Source organism: Pristiophorus japonicus, chromosome 21, assembly GCF_044704955.1.
Source record: "Pristiophorus japonicus isolate sPriJap1 chromosome 21, sPriJap1.hap1, whole genome shotgun sequence".
NCBI classification, from domain to species: Eukaryota; Metazoa; Chordata; class Chondrichthyes; family Pristiophoridae; genus Pristiophorus; species Pristiophorus japonicus.
Genome location: NC_091997.1, coordinates 94,669,053 through 94,692,196, shown reverse-complemented (window position 1 = coordinate 94,692,196; position 23,144 = coordinate 94,669,053).

Below are 23,144 nucleotides of genomic sequence, written 5' to 3'. Positions count from 1 at the left end.
TCTGTCTTGGAGTCCCATGCGACAGACACTCTCCTGTCTGTATCGCTATTGGGGTCCCATTGGGACAGACCCCTGTCCTGTCTGTATCTTTATTGGGGTCCCAGTGAGACAGACCCTGTTCTATCTGTATCTATATTGGGGTACCAGTGGGACAGACACTTTCCTTTCTGTATCTGTATTGGGGTCCCAGTGAGCCAGACCCCTGTGTTGTCTGTATCTGGATTGGGGTCCCAGTTGGACAGGCCTTGTCCTGTCTGTATTTATATAGGGTTCCCAGTGTGACAGACCCTGCTTTGCCTGTATCTGCATTGGGGTCTTGGTGGTACAGACTCCTGCCTATATCTATATTAGGGTCCCTGTGGGACAGACAGAGTCCTATCTGTATCTGTATTCAGGTCCTAGTGGGACAGGTCGCTATTCTGTCTATATCTCTATTGAGGTCCCAGAGGAACAGATCCCGTTCTGCCTGTATCAGTATTGGGGTCCCAGTGGGACAGACCCTGTTCTGTCTGTATCTATATTGGGGTACCAGTGGGACAGACACTCTCCTTTCTGTATCTGTATTGGGGTCCCAGTGAGCCAGATCCCTGTGTTGTCTGAATCTGGATTGGGGTCCCAGTGTGACAGACCCTGCTTTGCCTGTATCTGCATTGGGGTCCTAGTGGTACAGACTCCTGTCTTTATCTATATTGGGGTCCCTGTGGGACAGACACAGTCCTATCTGTATCTGTATTCAGGTCCTAGTGGGACAGGTCGCTATTCTGTCTATATCTCTATTGAGGTCCCAGAGGAACAGATCCCGTTCTGCCTGTATCAGTATTGGGGTCCCATTGGGACAGACCATGTCCTGTCTGTATCTGAATTGGGGTCCCAGTGCGGCAGACATTGTCCTGTCTGTATCAGCATTCGGCTCCCAGTGGGACAGATCCTGCTCTGTCTGTATCTTTATTAGTGTCTCAGTGGGACAGGCACTGTCCTGTCTATATCTGTATTGGGGTCCCAGTGGGACAGACCCTATCCTGTCTGTATCTATATTGGGGTCCAAGTGGGACAGACCCCTGACTGTATCTGTAGTGGGGTCCCAGAGGGACAGACCCTGTTCTGTCTGTATCTGTATTGGCGTCCCAGTGGGACAGACACTCTCCTTTCTGTATCTGTTTTGGGGTCTCAGTGGGACAGATCCTGTTCTGTCTGTATCTGTATTTATGTCCCAATGGGACAGACGCCTGCCTGTACCTGTATTGGGGCCCCTGTGGGACAGACTCTGTTCTGTCTGTATCTTTATTGGGGTCCCAGTGGGACTGACACTGTCCTGTCTGTATCTCTATTGGGGCCTAGTAGGACAGGTCGCTGTTGTGTCTGTATCTCTATTGGGGACCCAGAGGGACAGACCCTGTTCTGTCTGTAACTGTATTGTGGTCCCAGTGGGACAGACACTGTTCTGTCTGTATCTGTGTTGTGGTCCTAGTAGGACAGATCGATTTTCTCTCTGTATCTCCATTGGCGTCCCAGAGGGACAGACCCTGTCATGTCTGTATCTGCATTGGGTTCCCAGTGAGACAGTCTCCGTCCTGTCTGTATCTTTATTATGGTCCCAATGGGACAGACCCTGTCGTTTCTGTATCTGCATTGGCACCCAGTGGGACAGACCCTGTCATGTCTGATCTGTATGGGGTCCCAGACTGACAGATCCTGTTCTGTCTCTATCTGTATTGTGGTCCCAGTGGGACAGACCCCCGTCTGTATCTGTATTGAGGTCCCACTTGGAGAGAGCCCTGTACTGTCTCCAAAAGTACTGCGGTCCCTTTTGGACAGACCCTAGTGCTGTCTGTATCTCTATTAGGCTCAAAGTGGGACAGCCCTGCTCTGTCTGTATCTGTATTGGAGATGCAGTGGGACAGACACAGTCCTAGTCTGTATCTCTATTGGGGTCCCAGTGCGACAGACACTGTTCTGTCAATATAGGTATTGGGGTTCTAGTGGGACAGACTCTGTCCTGTCTGTGTCTGTATTGGGCTCCCGCTGGGACAGACACGGTTCTGTCTGTATCTGTATTGGGTTCCCAGTGGGACAGAAGCTCTCCTGTCTGTATCTGTATTGGTGTACCAGTGAGACAGACCCCTGTTCTGTCTGTATCTATATTGGGATCCCAGTGGGACAGACGCTGTCCTGTCTGTATCTGTATTGGTATCCCAGTGGGACAGACCCTGTCCTGTCTGTACCATATTGGGGTCCCCGTGGGACAGACTCTGTTCTGTCTGTATCTGTTTTGGGGTCCCAGTGGTACAGACCCCTGTTCTGTCTTGATCTATATTGAGATCCTAGTGGGGCTGACGCTGTCCTGTCTGTATCTGTATTGAGGTCCCAGTGGGACAGACCACTGTCTGTATCTGTACTGGTGAGCCAATTGGAGAGACCTCTGTCCTGTCTGTAAAAGTACTGCGGTCCCTTTGGGACAGACCCTAGTCATGTCTGTATCTCTATTGGGGTCGCAGTGGGACAGCCCTGCTCTGTCTCTATCTGTATTGGAGTCCCAGAGGGACAGATCCTGCCCTGTCTGATCTCTATTATGGTCACAGTGGGACACACCCTGCTCTGTCTGTATCTGTATTAGAGTCCCAGTGGGACAGACACTGTCCTGTCTGTATCTCTATTGGGGTCACAGTTGGACAGCCCTGCTCTGTCTCTATCTATATTGGGGTCCCAGTGGCACAGTCCCTGTCCTTTCTGTATCTGTATTGGGGTCCCAGTGGGACAGACCCCTGTCCTGTGTGTATCTGTATTGGGATCCTAGTGGGACAGACACTGTCCTGTCTGTATCTTTATTGGGCTCCCAGTGGGACAGACAGTGTTCTATCTGTACCTGTATTGGAATCCCAGTGGGACAGACGCTGTCCTGTCTGTACCTGTATTGGGATCCCAGTGGGACAGACCCTGTTCTGACTTTATCTTTATTGGTGTCTCAGTAGGACAGACAGTGACCTTTGTGTATCTATATTGGGATCCCAGTGGGACAGACGCTGTTCTGTCTGTATCTGTATTGGGGTCCCAGTGGGACAGTCCCTGTCCTGTCTGTATCTATATTGGGGTCCCAGTGGGATATTCCCTGTCTTGTCTGTATCTGTTTTGGGGTCCCAGAGTGACAGATCCTGTTCTGTCTATATCTGTATTGGTGTCCCAAAGGGACAGACCCCTTTGTATATCTGTACTGGGGTCCCAGTAGAACAGGCCCCGGTTCTGTCTGTATCTCTATTGGGGTCCCAAAGGGACAGACCCTGTTCTGGCTATATCTGTATTTGGGCCCAGTGGGACAGTCCCCTGTTCTGTCTGTATCTGTCTTGGCACCCGAGTGGGACAGACCCTGTCTTGGCTGTATCTTTATTTGACTCCCAGTGAGACAGACCCCGTCCTGTCTGTATCTGTATTCGGGTTCCATGGGATAGACACTGTCCTGTCTGTATCTCTATTGTTGACCCAGTGGGACAGAGCCTCTTCTGTCCATCTGTATTCGGGTCCCAGTGCGGCAGACACTGTCCTCTCTGTATCAGTATTGGGGTCCCAGTTGGACAGACACTCTCTTGTCTGTATCTGTATTGGGGACAATGTGGAAGAAACCCTGTTCTGTCTGTATCTTATCGGGGTCCTATTCGGACAGGTCGATGTCCTGTCTGTATCTGTATTGGGGTCCAGTGGGACAGACACGGTTCTGTCTGTATTTGTATTGGGGTCCCAGTGAGCCAGACCCCTGTGTTGTCTGAATCTGGATTGGGGTCCCAGTGTGACAGACTCGTTTCTGTCTGTATCTGTACTGGGATCCCAGTTGGACAGGCCTTATCCTGTCTGTATCTATATAGGGGTCCCAGTGTGACAGGCCCTGCTTTGCCTGTATCTGCATTGGGGTCCTGGTGGTACAGACTCCTGTCTATATCTATATTAGGGTCCCTGTGGGACAGACACAGTCCTTTCTGTATCTGTATTGGGGTCCTTGTGGGAAAGGTCGCTGTTCTGTCTGCATCTCTATTGGGGCCCCAGAGGAACAGATGCCGTATTGCCTTTATCGTTATTGGGGTCCCAGTGGGACAGACCATGTCCTGTCTGTATCTGAATTGGGGTCCCAGTGCGGCAGACATTGTCCTTTCTTTATCACTATTGGGGTCCCAGTGGGACAGATCCTTTCCTGTCTGTATCTGTATTGGGGCCCCAGTGTAAGAGACCATGCTCTGTCTGTATCTGTACTGGGGATCCATTTGGACAGGCCTTGTCCTGTCTGTATCTCTACTGGGGTCCCAGTGCGGCAGACATTGTCCTGTCTGTATTTGTATTTGGGTCCCAGTGAGACAAACACCTGCTCTGTCTGTATCTGTCTTGGGGTCCCAGTGAGATAGACCCCTTTCCTGTCGGCATCTGCATTGGCTTCCAGGTGGGACTGACACTTTCCTATCTGTATCTCCATTGGAGTCCCAGTGAGACAGACCCTGTTCTGTCTGTATATGTATTGGGGTCCCAGTGGAGCAGACCCCTTTTCTGTCTGTATTTTATTGAGGTCCCAGTTGAACAGACACTCTCCTGTCTGTATCTGTATAGGGTTCCCAGTGGGACAGACCTTGTTGTGGCTGTAAATCTATTGGTGTCCCAGAGGGACAGACATTGTTCTGTCTGCATAGATATTGGGCTCCCAGTGGGACAGATCCGCTTCGGTCTTTATCTGTACTGGTGTCGCAGAGGTACAGTCCATTTTCTGTCTGTATCTATATTGGGGTCGCAGTGGGACAGACCGCTGTCCTGCATATATCTGTACTGGGCTCCCAGTGGGACAGATCCTGCTCTGTCTGTATCTCTATTGGGGTCCCTGTGGGACAGACCATGTCCTGTCTGTATCTGTATCGGGGTCCCAGAAGGATAGACCCCTGTCCTGACTGTATCTGTATTGGGGTCCCAGTGGGACAGACACTCTCCTGTCTGTATCTTTATTGGGGTCGCTGTGGGACAGACACTGTCCTGACTGTATCTCTATTGGTGTCCAGTGGGACAGTCATGCTCCTGTCTGTATCTGCATTGGGGTACCAGTGGGACAGACCACTGTCCTGTCTGTATCTGTATTGGGGTCCCAATGGGACACACCCCGGTCTGTATCTGTCTTGGAGTCCCATGCGACAGACACTCTCCTGTCTGTATCGCTATTGGGGTCCCATTGGGACAGACCCTGTCCTGTCTGTATCTTTATTGGGGTCCCAGTGAGACAGACCCTGTTCTATCTGTATCTATATTGGGGTACCAGTGGGACAGACACTCTCCTTTCTGTATCTGTATTGGGGTCCCAGTGAGCCAGACCCCTGTGTTGTCTGTATCTGGATTGGGGTCCCAGTTGGACAGGCCTTGTCCTGTCTGTATCTCTATAGGGTTCCCAGTGTGACAGACCCTGCTTTGCCTGTGTCTGCATTGGGGTCCTGGTGGTACAGACTCCTGCCTATATCTATATTAGGGTCCCTGTGGGACAGACAGAGTCCTATCTGTATCTGTATTCAGGTCCTAGTGGGACAGGTCGCTATTCTGTCTATATCTCTATTGAGGTCCCAGAGGAACAGATCCCGTTCTGCCTGTATCAGTATTGGGGTCCCAGTGGGACAGACCCTGTTCTGTCTGTATCTATATTGGGGTACCAGTGGGACAGACACTCTCCTTTCTGTATCTGTATTGGGGTCCCAGTGAGCCAGACCCCTGTGTTGTCTGAATCTGGATTGGGGTCCCAGTGTGACAGACTCGTTTCTGTCTGTATCTGTACTGGGGTCCCAGTTGGACAGGCCTTATCCTGTCTGTATCTATATTGGGGTCCCAGTGTGACAGGCCCTGCTTTGCCTGTATCTGCATTGGGGTCCTGGTGGTACAGACTCCTGTCTATATCTATATTAGGGTCCCTGTGGGACAGACACAGTCCTTTCTGTATCTGTATTGGGGTCCTTGTGGGAAAGGTCGCTGTTCTGTCTACATCTCTATTGGGGCCCCAGAGGAACAGATGCCGTATTGCCTTTATCGTTATTGGGGTCCCAGTGGGACAGACCATGTCCTGTCTGTATCTGAATTGGGGTCCCAGTGCGGCAGACATTGTCCTTTCTTTATCACTATTGGGGTCCCAGTGGGACAGATCCTTTCCTGTCTGTATCTGTATTGGGGCCCCAGAGGGGCAGTCCCTGTCCTGTCTGTATTTGTATTTGGGTCCCAGTGGGACAGACCCTATTCTGTCTGTATCGCTATTGGCGTCCCAGTGAGACAGACCCCTGCTCTGTCTGTATTTCTATTGGGGTCCCAGTGGGACAGACCCTGTTCTGTCTGTATCGCTATTGGTGTCCCAGTGAGACAGACCCCTGATCTGTCTGTATTTCTATTGGGGTCCCAGTGGGACAGAGCCTGTTTTCTCTGTATCTGTCTTGGGGTCCCAGTGAGATAGACCCCTTTCCTGTCGGCATCTGCATAGATATTGGGCTCCCAGTGGGACAGACCCGCTTCGGTCTGTATCTGTACTTGTGTCGCAGAGGGACAGACACTTTTCTGTCTGTATCAATATTGGGGTCGCAGTGGGATAGACTGCTGTCCTGCCTATATCTGTACTGGGGTCCCAGTGGGACATACCCTGCTCTGTCTGTATCTCTATTGGGGTCCCTGTGGGACAGGTCACTGTTCTGTCTCTATCTGTATTGGGGTCCCAGAGGGATAGACCCCTGTCCTGACTGTATCTGTATTGGGGTCCCAATGGGACAGACACTCTCCTGTCTGTATGTTTATTGGGGTCCCTGTGGGACAGACACTGTCCTGACATATCAGTATTGGTGTCCCAGTGGGACAGTCACTCTCCTGTCTGTATCAGCATTTGGATCCCAGAGTGACAGACGCTGATCTGTCTGTCTCTGTACTGGGTTCCCAGTGGGACAGACCCTGGTCTGTCTATATCTCTATTGGGGTCCCAATGGGACAGGCCCCCGTCTGTATCTTTATTGTGGTCCCTGTGGGACAGACTCTGTTCTGTCTGTATCTCTATTTGTGTTACAGTGGGACAGGCACTGTTCTGACTGCATCTGTATTGGGGTGCCAGTGGGACAGACACTTTCCTTTCTGTATCTGTATTTGGGTCCCAGTGGGACAAACATTCTCCTGTCTGTATCTGTATTGTGGTCCGAGTGGGACAGACACTTTCCTGTCTGTATCTGTATTGCGGTCCGAGTGGGACAGAACCCTGTTCTGTCTGTATCTGTCTTGGCGTCCCAGTGGGACAGACCCTGCCCTGGCTGGATCTGTATTGGGTTCCCAGTGTGACAGACCCAGCTCTGTCTGTATCTCTATTGGGGTCCCAGTGGGACAGACTCCTGTCTATATCAGTATTGGGGTCCCTGTGGTGTGGAAATGTATTTTTATCTAAGCTGATACCATACGGTATTTGTGTGCCTTTTGATTAAAATGGAGTCCTGGCCCTTCCAGAACTTTCTGCATTTTAGCAGCCAGCTTATTATGAACAGCTAAACCTGCTGTTAGATGGCTGATGGTTATCAGACAGCTAGGAGACAAGTCATGCTGAGACAAGTAACCCCCCATGGTGCTCTCCTATTGTCTACACTACAGGAGTTCCATGTCACCCCACCCTTATCTTCTAGCCATTATCTCTTTCCTTTTTCCTCATCCATTTGAAGCAAACAGGTAAACTGACCAGGAAATTGGATAATCTGTATTCACAATACAAGACAGGTGATAGCCCATTACCTATGACTCATGGAGTAATGGCCGTTTGGCTTTCTGATAACCCTGACAAAAGGAAATATCTTGACACCATTTCAGGACCAGGATATAGTAATTAACTCTTTATCTGTATTCACTGACTGTGAGACAGAGCAATACACAGGGAGAGGCCAGAACTTGGGTTTTACTGTATAAATATCTTGTGAAGCTGTACCATTGCGGAGGTTTCATTTAGCCCTTGACTGAGTGAAACCTACCCCTTGCGAGCAAGTAAATTAAAAGGGAAACTTCTATCGGAGCTGTAAGTGTCAGAGTCATTCTTTTCGGAGATCGAGATTTCGACAGTTATTGGAGGTTCCACCGAGATGCATACTCTCTGTTCTGTGAGTAAAACGGATACAGGCATAGTGCCTCTCCAGTGAAAGGCTTCGGTGGCCAAACAAGGTGAGCCTTTGCTCACAAGAGGTTTCTTCACTGTTGAATCGCAGATGTAATCTGTTGTCCACAGCTGAGGTACTGCATCTACAAGACTCGGCATTTAAAAGTTAAAGGTATTTTTTTTATAACCATTTCTTTCTCAGCTCGCCAGCAGAAGAGAACAGGTTCTGAAATAAAATCTCGAGACAGCCCGGGGAAGGTTTCAGTAGGTAAGAAAGCGCTAGTCGATCGAAAAGGTTTCCAGGTTCTTATATGATAAGATTTTTATTGTTTTTAATTCGGAAGGGGTTCTTATGTGATAAGACTATTAAAAAAAAAAGAGCGCAATCGATCAAAGAGTTTGGGTACGGAACCTTAAGTTTTATCAGCTGTTATTAGGATAAGTTAAGGACTCGGTCTGTAGTGGCGTATAACGCAGACTGAGAATTTGTTTAGAGGTTATGATTTGTGTACTCACGGGAATATTGTTTGTTGTCCTTGTATTACTGTTGTGTGCAATACCTTTGTGAGTCATTGCCATTAGAGAAACGGGAAGAGTCACTAGGGAAAATTGTGATTCGGAAAAAAAAACACAAGGATTGATTAAGAAAAGAAACAGTAACTGATTGATCAACTACGGTTGGTTCGTGCCAACATATCTCACACACCCAGACTGAGCCCGAATTAAGAGCCTTTTCAGGCCACGTAACGGCCAGGAGAAGTGGGCGTAGAGAACTCGGTTGGCCGAAAGGATTGTGAGATCAGAAACTGTGGAAAATCTTAAATGATCCAGAATAGGTGCCGGAGCAAGTTAAAACACCACAAAAGGCACACCAGCCTATGTCATGCTCCAGAATTGTGGTCAGTCTTCAATTGACCAAAGAAACAAAAACCAGTAAAGTGGACTAAGGGTGAAAACAGGCCATTTCCACCCGATGGTTCATTTAATTTAGAGAGAACAACTTGTCTCCAGGAGTGTCTTATAAACAGAGATCCAGGTAGAAAAATAAAAGGAAAGTAATAGAAAAGGCCTGGGTTCCGATTCTTCAAGTCCATGTAAAATTAACAGAGGAAGTAAATCAAATGTAAAAAAAAAAGAGAACCTGATAGTGACTTATGGATTCAAAAAAAAAAATGAATGAAGCTAGCAAAAGAAAAAGCTTTATTGATTGGAGAGAGACTTGTGAATGTCTTGTCTTTCAATGAGAGTGCGTGAATGTCTTGTCTTTGAATGAGAGTGCTTCTGTCTTTTTTCCTTGTGTCTGGAAGCCTGTTTGGAAAGGTTGTGGAACTGCCTGTTTGTTTTAGCTCCACCCACTTTTTCAAACAAAGTGAAGTTTTTTTTTAACCCTTCATAGTGTTGTCCTGTATGTGGGAAGTTTAAGACATTTTAAGTTAGAAGCGCAGGTGTGGATTTATTCGGATGAGAGGTTACGGAGCTAGGAAATGCACAAAGGATAGGTTTGTTGAGACATGGTCCCGGCGGTTAAAAGTTGTAATGCCTTTTTTTTTAAAAAGCCTTTGTGGGTCTCTCGAGGTGCAGGCTGGGGGAGTACACTCTCATTGTCCTTGGTGTAAAATCTTGGTACAAAAGCTTCTAACTCAGTAGGAGGATTTTTTTGGATAAAGAGTGGCAGTACAATAATTGAATTGGGATTTTGAGATATTTCAGGTGATCTCCTTGATCAACATTTTGAGTGTATTGGAAAAATCTTGGGTTTGGAGGCCTTTTAATAAGATTAGAAAACAAGTACTTTACATTCTGTGATCTGTGAATCACTATAAGCATAAATGAGAAGTCCGTGTAACACACAGATTTGTCCAGTTCAGAAGCCCACACAAATGGAGGTTTGTCCATGACCTACGAGCTTTGAATGAATCTACTATATTCTCACAATGCTTAAAGGATGTGGAATGAAGTATCCCGGAATGCTTTCCAGAACCTTAAGCAGTCCCTCACTTCAGCACCAGCCTTGGGATTACCAGATTACACTAAGCTATTCAACTTATTTGTGCATCACAAGTCGGGTTTTGCACAATCTGTTTTGACTCAGTTACATGGGGACAGGCAGCGACCGGTAGCATATTTCAGTACCCAACTAGACCCAGTGGCACCGGACTACCAGGATGTCTTCCTTCGTTGGCAACAGCTTATTATGCTATGCAACAGGCTCAGACAATAACTCTAAATCATCAGACCATTTTATATATCCCACACTCTGTCGAGATTTTACTTACTAAATGTGCCACCCAACACCTAACCTCCGCAAGAACCACCAAATACGAGGTCGAACTGTTATCAAATCCGAACCTTGTCATCAAAAGATGTACTACCTTAAATCCAGCCACTCTACTCCCCACGGAAGACGACGGCGAACCCCATTCATGTGAAATGGTAACCGAATTAGTGACTAAACCACGTATCAATCTAACAGATGTACCAATGTGTAACCCTGAGCTAGTGTACTATGTTGACGGATCAGCCTTACGAAATGATAGGGGCCAACCTAGAGCGGCTTATGCAATTGTAACTCAGTTTAATGTTGTCGAAACAGCCTCTCTTCCAGACTCCTTTTCAGCCCAACAAGCCGAATTGTTTGCGTTAACTCGAGCCTGTATTCTGGCTGAAGGACACACAGTTAATATCTACACTGACTCCAGGTATGCTTTTGGGGTATCACATGACTATGGACAAATTTGGAAGATTCGCGGGTACCTGACTTCTTCAGGAACCCCTATCAAAAATGCAGAACAAGTGGAAAATCTCCTGCGAGCCATTCAATGCCCCTTAAAACTTGCCATTATCAAATGCCAAGCACATACAGGCCAGTCGAATGAGGTGGCACTTGGGAATGCCAGAGCTGATAATGCAGCTAAGTCAGCAGCTCTGTCGAAAGGGGGGATGCAGGTGTCATTGTTCCCACTAAGGAAAAATAATTGCTCAGACCCGCCATCCACTATTAATGACGTGCTGGCCTTTCAGACACAGGCCAGTACGGAGGAGGTGGTGACCTGGACGAAGGATCAATGTTATAAAAATCCAGAAGGAATATGGGTTCACCATGACGGCCGCGTGGTGGCCCCTAGATCCTTACTTCCATGGATTGCCCGATGTGTTCATACATTCACACATGCAGGCAAAGGGGGATTGGCAGATTATATTTTGGCAACTTGGTATGCACCAGGTATTTCGGCAATTGCAAAACAAATCTGTGAAAATTGTGTTACCTGTCAGACAATGAATCCGGGTAAGACGGAAAAAGTAGAATCTGCCTCCCACCCAAATCCAGTCGGGCCTTTTGTACATTTACAAATGGATTTTATTGAATTACCTATGTGTATGGGATTCAAGTATGTATTAGTTATTGTAGATGTGTTTTCTAGATGGATTGAAGCCTTTCCATGTAAAAAGGCCGATGCCACTACTGTTGCTAAATGTTTGTTAAAAGAAATTGTACCGCGCTTCGGAATTCCTGCTAAGCTTTCTAGTGATAACGGGTCACATTTCACGGGAACTGTTATAAGAGAAATGTGTAAAGCTTTACAGATTAATCAACGTTTTCATTGCAGTTATCATCCACAATCAGCTGGACTTGTTGAAAGATATAATGGAATGCTTAAAAATAAGCTGGCAAAACTATGCAATGACACTGGACTGAAATGGACAGAACTGCTGCCCTTAGCTTTGATGGATATACGATCTGCAACCAACAGAACAACAGGCCTGTCACCACATGAGATAGTTATGGGACGTCCCCAACGACTACCTTTTACAGCACCATTTACTGCAAAATAGATGGACATCCACAAAATGGAGGAAAATATGTTGAATTATTGTACACTAACCAAATGTATTTCCAGCTTTCATTCACAGGTAAAGGAAGCCCAAGTCAAGCCAGCGGAAGGGAAGTGTCATAACCTGGAGCCAGGGGAATTCGTTTACATCAAGATTTTTAAAAGGAAAAGCAGTCTACAGCCAAGATTCGAAGGACCATACCAGGTCCTACTGGCGACCAATACTGCAATCAAGGTAAAGGAAAGACCAACATGGATCCACGCATCCCATTGCAAACGGGCACCCGACCAGGAGGAAGGGACGAAGGAATCAGAGGAACAGAAAAAGGAAGACTGAATAAAGAACTGTATGGACTATGGGGACTGATGGTGCTGGGCTTGACAGGGTTTTACTTCGCATTATTGATTACACCAGGGAAACAGACCCACCACCGAAGGGAATTGCACGTAAACGTATTTATGGCACTGAGTCATAGGTATGCTCAAGAAAGAAACTTGTCGAGTTGCTGGATATGTTCCCATGTACCTGTCCACTCCAGGGGGGGTATTCCCCTGAGATCTGTCCCCTTTAACGAATCAGAAATGGTAGAATGGTTGACAGTGCAAAACAGGACAAAACTAACTAAGGGGCCAGAAACAAAGGAGCAAACAGAATGGAGGTCGGCAGGGTATAAACTTACAGCCTTCCAGGGATGGTACCAGCCCAATTATGATAATAACCATCAGCCTCCCTTCCTAAGCATTACTCCCAGAATAGGACATCCTGAGGGTATAATATGCCTAGTGAGTAATGAAACTAAAAGAAATGGAAATGGAGAGACTGTACAAGATCAGAATGGATTGAGTTGTCCTTGTGAAGGACAAAATGCGGGAATGTGGAAATGTATTTTTATCTAAGCTGATACCACACGGTATTTGTGTGCCTTTTGATTAAAATGGAGTCCTGGCCCTTCCAGAACTTTCTGCATTTTAGCAGCCAGCTTATTATGAACAGCTAAACCTGCTGTTAGATGGCTGATGGTTATCAGACAGCTAGGAGACAAGTCATGCTGAGACAAGTAACCCCCCATGGTGCTCTCCTATTGTCTACACTACAGGAGTTCCATGTCACCCCACCCTTATCTTCTAGCCATTATCTCTTTCCTTTTTCCTCATCCATTTGAAGCAAACAGGTAAACTGACCAGGAAATTGGATAATCTGTATTCACAATACAAGACAGGTGATAGCCCATTACCTATGACTCATGGAGTAATGGCCGTTTGGCTTTCTGATAACCCTGACAAAAGGAAATATCTTGACACCATTTCAGGACCAGGATATAGTAATTAACTCTTTATCTGTATTCACTGACTGTGAGACAGAGCAATACACAGGGAGAGGCCAGAACTTGGGTTTTACTGTATAAATATCTTGTGAAGCTGTACCATTGCGGAGGTTTCACTTAGCCCTTGACTGAGTGAAACCTACCCCTTGCGAGCAAGTAAATTAAAAGGGAAACTTCCATCGGAGCTGTAAGTGTCGGAGTCATTCTTTTCGGAGATCGAGATTTCGACAGTGGGTAGACATCATCCTGTCTGTATCTGTATTGGGGTCCCAGTGGGACAGACCCTGTCCTGTCTGTATAAGTATTGGGGTCCCAGTTGGCCAGACACTCTCTTGTCTGTACCTGTATTGGGGACAAAGTGGAAGAAACCCTGTTCTGTCTGTATCTGTATCGGGGTCCTAGTGGGACAGGTCGCTGTTCTGTTTCTTTCTCTATTGGGGTTGCAGTGGGACAGACCCTCTCCTGTCTGTATCTGTATTGGGGTCCCAGTGGGACAGACCCGGTTCTGTCTGTATTTGTATTGGGTTCCCAGTAGGGTTGACCCTCTACTATCTGTATTGTATTGTGGTGACAGTGGGACAGACACTGTCCTGCCTGTATCTGTGTTGCGGTCCCAGTGGGACAGACACGGTCCTGTCTGTATTTGTATTAGGGTCCCAGTGGGACTGACCCTCTCCTGTCTGTATTTTATTGGGGTCCCAGTGGGACAGACGCTGTCCTGTCTGTATCTGTATTGGGGTCCCAGTGGGACACATCTCGGTATGTATCTGCTTTGGGGTACCAGTGGGATAGACCCCTGTTCTGTCTGTATCTGTCTTGGCGTCCCAGTGGGACAGACCCTGCCCTGTCTGGATCTTTATTGGGGTCCCAGTGGGACAGACGCTGTCCTGTTTGTATCTATATTGGGATCCCATTGGGTCTATCTGATCTCTACATTCCCTGTGTACAGTAGTTCTATCACATCTCTCCATTCCCCTGTGTACAGTCGTTCTATCTGATCTCTCCATTCCACTGTGTACAGATGTTCTATCTGATCTCTCCATTCCCCTGTGTACAGAAGTTCTATCTGATCTCTCCATTACTTGTGTGCGGTAGTTCTATCAGATCTCTCCATTGCTCTGTGTAAAGTAGATCTATTAGATCTCTTGATTTACCTGTGTACAGTAGTTCTCTCTGATCTGTCCATTCCCTGTGTACAGTAGTTCTCTCTGATCTGTCCATTCACTGTGCACAGTAGTTCTATCTGATCTCTCCATTCACTGTGCACAATTGTTTCAACTGATCTCTCCATTCCCTGTGTACATTAGTTCTATCTGATCTCTCCATTCCCCTGTGTACAGAGGTTCTATCTGATCTCTCCATTCCCCTGTGTACAGAAGTTCTATCTGATCTCTCCATTACTTGTGTACAGTAGTTCTATCAGATCTTTCCATTGCCTGGGTACAGTAGATCTATCAGTTCTCTCCATTGCCCTGTGTACAGTAGTTCTCTCTGATCTGTCCATTCCCTGTGAACAGTAGTTCTTTCTGATCTGTCCATTCACTGTGCACAGTAGTTCTATCTGATCTCTCCATTCACTTTGCACAATTGTTCCAACTGATCTCTCCATTCCCTGTGTACATTAGTTCTATCTGACCTCTCCATTCCCTGTGTACAGTCGGTCTATCTGATCCTTCTATTCCCCGGTGTGCAATAGTTCTATCAGATCTGTCCATTCCCGGTGTATGGAAATTCTATCTGATCTGTCATTCCCTGTGTACAATAGTTCTGTCTCATCTGCCCATTCCCTGTGTACAGTAGTTCTATCTGATCTGTCCACTCCCTCTGTGTACAATAGTTCTACATTATCTCTCCATTCCCTGTGTACAGTAGTTGTATCTGATCTGTCCATTCCCCATATACAGTAGTTCTATCTGATCTGCCCATTCATCGTGTACAATAGTTGTTTTTGATCTGCCCATTCCCCTGGGTACAGTAGTTCTATGTGACCTGACCGCTCCCTCTATGTACAGTAGGTCTATCTGATCTCTACATTCCCTGTGTACAGTAGTTCTATCTGATCTGTCCATTCACCGTGTGCAGTAGTTCTATCTGATCTGCCTATTCCCTGTGTACAGTAGTTCCATCTGATCTGTCCATTCCCTGAGTACATTAGTTCTATCAGATCTCTCCATTGCCTGTGTACAGTAGTTCTAACTGATCTGTCCATTACACTGTGTACAGAAGTTCTATCTGAACTCTCCATTCCCCTGTGTACAGAAGTTCTATCTGATCTCTCCATTACTTGTGTACAGTAGTTCTATCAGATCGCTCCATTGCCCTGTGTACAGTACATCTATGAGATCGCTCCATTGCCCTGTGTACAGTAGTTCTCTCTAATCTGTCCATTCCCTGTGTACAGTAGTTCTATCTGATCTCTCCATTCACTGTGCACAATTGTTCCAACTGATCTCTCCATTCCTGTGTACATTAGTTCTATCTGATCTGTCCATTCCCTGTGTACAGTCGGTCTATCTGATCTGTCCATTCCCCATTGTGCAACAGTTCTATTAGATCTGCCCATTCCCGGTGTACGTTAGTCCTATCTGATCTGCCCATTCCCTGTGTACAATAGTCCTATCTCATCTGCCCATTCCCTGTGTACAGTAGTTGTATCTGATCTGTCCACTCCCTCTGTGTAAAGTAGTTCTATTTGATCTCTCCATTCCCTGTGCACAGTAGTTGTATCTGATCTGTCCATTCCCCGTGTACAGTAGTTCTATCTGACCTGCCCATTCTCCGTGTACAATAGTTGTTTTTGATCTGCCCATTCCGTGTGTAAAGTAGATCTATTTGATCTCTCCATTCCCTGTGTACAATAGTTCTATCTCATCTGCCCATTCCCTGTGTACAGTAGTTCCATGTGACCTGACCGTTCCCTCTGTGTACAGTAGGTCTATCTGATCTCTACATTCCCTGTGCACAGTAGTTCTATCTGATCTGACCATTCCCCATGTGCAGTAGTTCTATCTGATCTGCCTATTCCATGTGTACAGTAGTTCTATCTGATCTGTCCAGTCCCTGAGTACATTAGTTCTATCAGATCTCTCCATTGCCCTGTGTACGATAGTTCTATCTGAACTGTCCATTCCCGGTGTACAATAGTTCTATCTCATCTGCCCATTCCATGTGTTCAGTAGTTCTATCTGATCTGTCCACTCCCTCTGTGTACAGTAGTTCTATCTGATCGCTCCATTCCCTGTGTACAGTAGTTCAATCTGATCTGCCCATTCACCCGTGTACAATAGTTGTTTTTCCCTGTGTACAGTAGATCTATTTGATCTCCCCATTCTCTGTGTACAGTAGTTCTATATGAACTGTCCATTCCCTGTGTATATTAGTTCTACCTGAGCCGTCCATTCGCCTGGGTACAGTAGTTCTATGTGACCTGACCGCTCCCTCTGTGTACAGTAGTTCTATCTGATCTGTCCATTCCCCTTGTGCAGTAGTGCTATCTGATCTGCCTGTTCCCTGTGTACAGTAGTTCTATCTGATCTGTCCATTCCCTGTGTACATTAGTTCTATCAGATCTCTCCATTGCCCTGTGTACAGTAGTTCTAACTGATCTGTCCACTCCCCGGGTACAGTAGTTCTATCACATCTCTCCATTTCCCTGTATAAACATACATAGAAACATAGAAACATAGAAAATAGTTGCAGGAGAAGGCCATTCGGCCCTTCCAGCCTGCACCGCCATTCAATTAGTTCATGGCTGAACATGCAACTTCAGTACCCCATTCCTGCTTTCTCACCATACTCCTTGATTCCCTTGTAGTAAGGACTTCAACTAACTCCTTTTTGAATATATTTAGTGAATTGGCCTCAACAACTTTCTGTGGTAGTTGGGTGAAGAAATTTCTCCTCATCTCGGTCCGAAATGGCTTCCCCCTTATCCTTGGACTGTGTCCCCTGGTTCTGGACTTCCTCAACATTGGGAACATTCTTCCTGCATCTAACCTGTCTAACCCCGTCAGAATTATAAACGTTTCTATGAGGTCCCTTCTCATTCTTCTGAACTCCAGTGAATACAAGCCCAGTTGACCCAGTCTTTCTTGATAGGTCAGTCCCGCCATCCCGGGAATCAGTCTGGTGAACCTTCGCTGCACTCCCTCAATAGCAAGAATGTCCTTCCTCAGGTTAGGAGACCAAAACTGTACACAATACTCCAGGTGTGGCCTCACCAAGGCCCTGTGCAATTGTAGCAACACCTCCCTGCCCTTGTACTCAAATCCCCTCGCTATGAAGGCCAACATGCCATTTGCTTTCTTAACCGCCTGCTGTACCTGCATGCCAACCTTCAATGACTGATGCACCATGATACCCAGGTCTCTTTGCACCTCCCCTTTTCCTAATCTGTCATCATTCAGATAATAGTCTGTCTCTCTGTTTTTACCACCAAAGTGGATAACCTCACATTTATCCATATTATACTTCATCTGCCATGCATTTGCCCACTCACCTAACCTATCCAAGTCGCTCTGCAGCCTCATAGCATCCTCCTCGCAACTCACACTGCCACCCAACTTAGTGTCATCCGCAAATTTGGAGATACTACATTTAATCCCCTCGTCTAAATAATTAATGTACAGTGTAAACAGCTGGGGCCTCAGCACAGAACCTTGCGGTACCCCACTAGTCACTGCCTGCCATTCTGAAAAGTCCCCATTTACTCCTACTTTTTGCTTCCTGTCTGACAACCAGTTCTCAATCCATGTCAGCACACTACCCCCAAACCCATGTGCTTTAACTTTGCACATGAATCTCTTGTGTGGGACCTTGTCGAAAGCCTTCTGAAAGTCCAAATATACCACATCAACTGGTTCTCCCTTGTCCACTCAACTGGAAACATCCTCAAAAAATTCCAGAAGATTTGTCAACCATGATTTCCCTTTCACAAATCCATGCTGACTTGGACCTATCATATTACCTCTTTCCAAATGCACTGCTATGACATCCTTAATAATTGATTCCATCATTTTACCCACTACCGATGTCAGGCTGACCGGTCTATAATTCCCTGTTTTTTCTCTCCCTCCTTTTTTAAAAAGTGGGGTTACATTGGCTACCCTCCACTCCATAGGAACTGATCCAGAGTCAATGGAATGTTGGAAAATGACTGTCAATGCATCCACTATTTCCAAGGCCACCTCCTTAAATACTCTGGGATGCAGTCCATCAGGCCCTGGGGATTTATTGGCCTTCAATCCCATCAATTTCCTCAACACAATTTCCCGACTAATAAGGATTTCCCTCAGTTCCTCCTCCTTACTAGACCCTCCGACCCCTTTTATATCCGGAAGGTTGGTTGTGTCTTCCTCAGTGAATACCGAACCAAAGTACTTGTTCAATTGGTCCGCCATTTCTTTGTTCCCCGTTATGACTTCCCCTGATTCTGACTGCAGGGGACCTACGTTTGTCTTTACTAACCTTTTTCTCTTTACATATCTATAGAAACTTTTGCAATCTGTCTTAATGTTCCCTGCAAGCTTCTTCTCGTACTCCATTTTCCCTGCCCTAATCAAACCCTTTGTCCTCCTCTGCTGAGTTCTAAATTTCTCCCAGTCCCTGGGTTCGCTCCTATTTCTGGCCAATTTGTCTGCCACTTCCTTGGCTTTAATGCTATCCCTGATTTCCCTTGATAGCCACGGTTGAGCCACCTTCCCTTTTTCATTTTTACGCCAGACAGGAATGCACAATTGTTGCAGTTCATCTATGCGGTCTCTAAATGTCTGCCATTGCCCATCCACAGTCAACCCATTCAGTATCATTCGCCAATCTATCCTAGCCAATTCACACCTCATACCTTCAAAGTTACCCTTCTTTAAGTTCTGGACCATGGTCTCTGAATTAACTGTTTCATTCTCCATCCTCATGCAGAATTCCACCATATTATGGTCACTCTTCCCCAAGGGGCCTCGCACAACGAGATTGCTAATTAATCCTCTCTCATTACACAACACCCAGTCTAAGATGGCCTCCCCCCAGTTGGTTCCTCGACATATTGGTCTAAAAACCCATCCCTTCTGCACTCCTGGAAATCCTCCTCCACCGCATTGCTTCCAGTTTGGTTAACCCAATCTATGTGCTTATTAAAGTCACCCATTATAACTGCTGCACCTTTATTGCACGCACCCCTAATTTAATGTTTGATGCCCTCCCCAACATCACTGCTACTGTTTGGAGGTCTGTACACAACTCCCACTAACGTTTTTTGCCCTTTGGTATTCTGCAGCTCTACCCATATAGATTCCACATCATCCAAGCAAATGTCCTTCCGAACTATTGCCTTAATTTGCTCCTGAACCAGCAATGCTACCCCACCTCCTTTTCCTTTTATTCTATCTTTCCTGAATGTTGAATACCCCTTGATGTTGAGTTCTCAGCCCTGATCATCCTGGAGCCACGTCTCCATAATCCCAATCACATCATATTTGTTAACATCTATTTGCACAGTTAATTCATCCACCTTATTGCGGATACTCCTTGCATTAAGACACAAAGCCTTCAGACTTGTTTTTTTAACACCCTTTGCCCTTTTAGAATTTTGCTGTACAGTGGCCCTTTTTTTCTTTGCCTTGGGTTTCTCTGCCCTCCACTTTTCCTCATCTTCTTCCTGTCTTTTGCTTTTGCCTCCTTTTTGTTTCCCTCTGTCTCCCTGCATTGGTTCCCATCCCCCTGCCATATTAGTTTAAATCCTCCCCAACAGCACTAGCAAACACTCCCCCTAGTACATTGGTTCCGGTCCTGCCCAGGTGCAGACCGTCCGGTTTGTACTGATCCCACCTCCCCCAGAACCGGTTCCAATGCCCCAGGAATTTGAATCCCTCCCTGCTGCACCACTGCTCAAGCCATGTATTCATCTGCGCTATCCTGCGATTCCTACTCTGACTATCACGTGGCACTGGTAGCAATCCCGAGATTACTACTTTTGAGGTCCTACTTTTTAATTTAGCTCCCAGTTCCTTAAATTCGTTTCGTAGGACCTCATCCCTTTTTTTACCTATGTTGTTGGTACCAATGTGCACCACAACAACTGGCTGTTCTCCCTCCCTTTTTAGAATGTCCTGCACCCGCTCCGAGACATCCTTGACTCTTGCACCAGGGAGGCAACATACCATCCTGGAGTCTCGGTTGCGGCCGCAGAAACGCCTATCTATTCCCCTCTCCATTGAATCCCCAATCACTATTGCTCTCCCACTCTTTTTCCTGCCCTCCTGTGCAGCAGAGCCAGCCATGGTGCCATGAACCTGGCTGCTGCTGCCCTAACCTGGAGTTCTATCAGATCTCTCCATTGCCCTGTGTACAGTAGTTCTATCAGATCTCTCCATTCCCTGTGTACAGTAGTTCTATCTGATCTCTCCATTCACTGTGCACAATTGTTCCAACTCATCTCTCCATTCCCTGTGCACATTAGTTCTATCTGATCTCTCCATTCCCTGTGTACAGTCGGTCTATCTGATCTGTCCATTCCCCGGTGTGCAATAGTTCTATCGGATCTGTCCATTCACGGAGTACGATAGTTCAATCTGATCTGCCCATTCCCTGTGTACAATAGTTCTATCTCATCTGCCCATTCCTTGTGTACAGTAGTTGTATCTGATCTGGCCACTCCCTCTGTGAACAGAAGTTCTATCTGATCTCTCCATTCCCTGTGCACAGTAGTTGTATCTGATCTGTCCATTCCCCGTGTACAGTAGTTCTATCTGATCTGCCCATTCCCCGTGTACAATAGTTGTTTTTGATCTGCCCATTCCATGTGTAAAGTAGATCTATTTGATCTCTCCATTCCCTGTGTACAGTAGTACTATCTGATCTGTCCATTCCCTGTGTACATTAGTTCTACCTGATCCGTCCATTCTCCTGGCTACAGTAGTTCTATGTGACCTGACCGTTCCCTCTGTGTACAGTAGGTCTATCTGATCTGTCCATTCCCTGAGTACATTAGTTCTATCAGATCTCTCCATTGCCCTGTGTACAGTTGTTCGAACTGATCTGTCCATTCCCCGTGTACAGTAGTTCTATCACAACTCTCCATTCCCTTGTGTACAGTAGTTCTTTATGATCTCTCCATTCCCCTGTGTACAGAGGTTCTATCTGATCTCTCCATTCCCTGTATACAGTAGTTCTATCTGATCTCTCCATTCCTAGTGTACAGTAGTTCTATCAGATCTCTCCATTGCCCTGTGTATAGTAGTTCTCTCTGATCTGTGCATTCCCTGTGTACAGTAGTTCTCTCTGATCTGTCCATTCACTGTGTACGATAGTTCTAGCTGATCTGTCCATTCCCGGTGGACAATAGTTCTATCTCATCTGCCCATTCCCTGTGTTCAGTAGTTCTATCTGATCTGTCCACTCCCTCTGTGTACAGTAGTTCTATCTGATCACTCCATTCCCTGTGTACAGTAGTTGTATCTGATCTGTCCATTCCCCGTGTACAGTAGTTCTATCTGATCTGCCCATTCACCCGTGTACAATAGTTGTTTTTCCCTGTGTACAGTAGAACTATTTGATCTCCCCATTCTCTGTGTACAGTAGTTCTATCTGATCTGTCCATTCCCTGTGTATATTAGTTCTACCTGATCCGTCCATTCCCCTGGGTACAGTAGTTCTATGTGACCTGACCGCTCCCTCTGTGTACAGTAGGTCTATCTGATCTCTACATTCCCTGTGTACAGTAGTTCTATCTGATCTGTCCATTCCCCGTGTGCAGTAGTTCTATCTGATCTGCCTGTTCCCTGTGTACAGTAGTTCTATCTGATCTGTCCATTCTCTGTGTACATTAGTTCTATCAGATCTCTCCATTGCCCTGTGTACAGTAGTTCTAACTGATCTGTCCGTTCCCCGTGTACAGTAGTTCTATCACATCTCTCCATTCCCCTGTGTACAGTAGTTCTATCAGATCTCTCCATTGGCCTGTGCACAGTAGTTCTAACTGATCTGTCCATTCCCCATGTACAGTAGTTCTATCACATCTCTCCATTCCCCTGTGTACAGTAGTTCTATCTGATCTCTCCATTCCCCTGTGTACAGACGTTCTAATAGATCTCTCCATTCCCTGTATACAGTAGTTCTATCTGATCTCGCCATTCTTAGTGTACAGTAGTTCTATCAGATCTCTCCATTGCCCTGTGTACAGTAGTTCTCTCTGATCTGTCCATTCCCTGTGTACATTAGTTCTATCAGATCTCTCCATTGCCCTGTGTACAGTAGTTCTAACAGATTTGTCCATTCCACGTTAACAGTAGTTCTATCACATCTCTCCATTCCCCTGTGTACAGTAGTTCTATCTTATCTCTCCATTCCCCTGTGTACAGACGTTCTATCTGATCTCTCCATTCCCTGTGTACAGTAGTTCTATCTGATCTCTCCATTCATTGTGTACAGTAGTTCTATCAGATCTCTCCTTTGCCCTGTGTACAGTAGTTCTGTCTGATCTGTACATTCCCTGCAAACAGTACTTCCATCTGATCCGTCCACTCCTGTGTACACAGTAGTTATATCTGATCTGTCCATTCCCTGTTTACAGAAGTTCTATCTAATATCTCCATTCCTCGTGTACAGTAGTTCTATCTGGTCTGTCCATTCCCTGTGTACAGTAGTGCTATATGATCTGTCCATTCCCCCATGTACCGTAGTTCTATCTGCTCTCTCCATTCCCTGTGTACAGTAGTTCTATATGATCTGTCCATTCACTGTGTACTGTAGTTCTCTCTGATCTGTCCATTCCCTGTCTACAGTAGTTCTATCTGATCTTTCCATTCCCTGTGTACAGTAGTTCTATCTGATCTGTCCAGTCATTGTGTTCAGAAGTTCTATCTGATCTCTCCATTCCCTTCATACAAT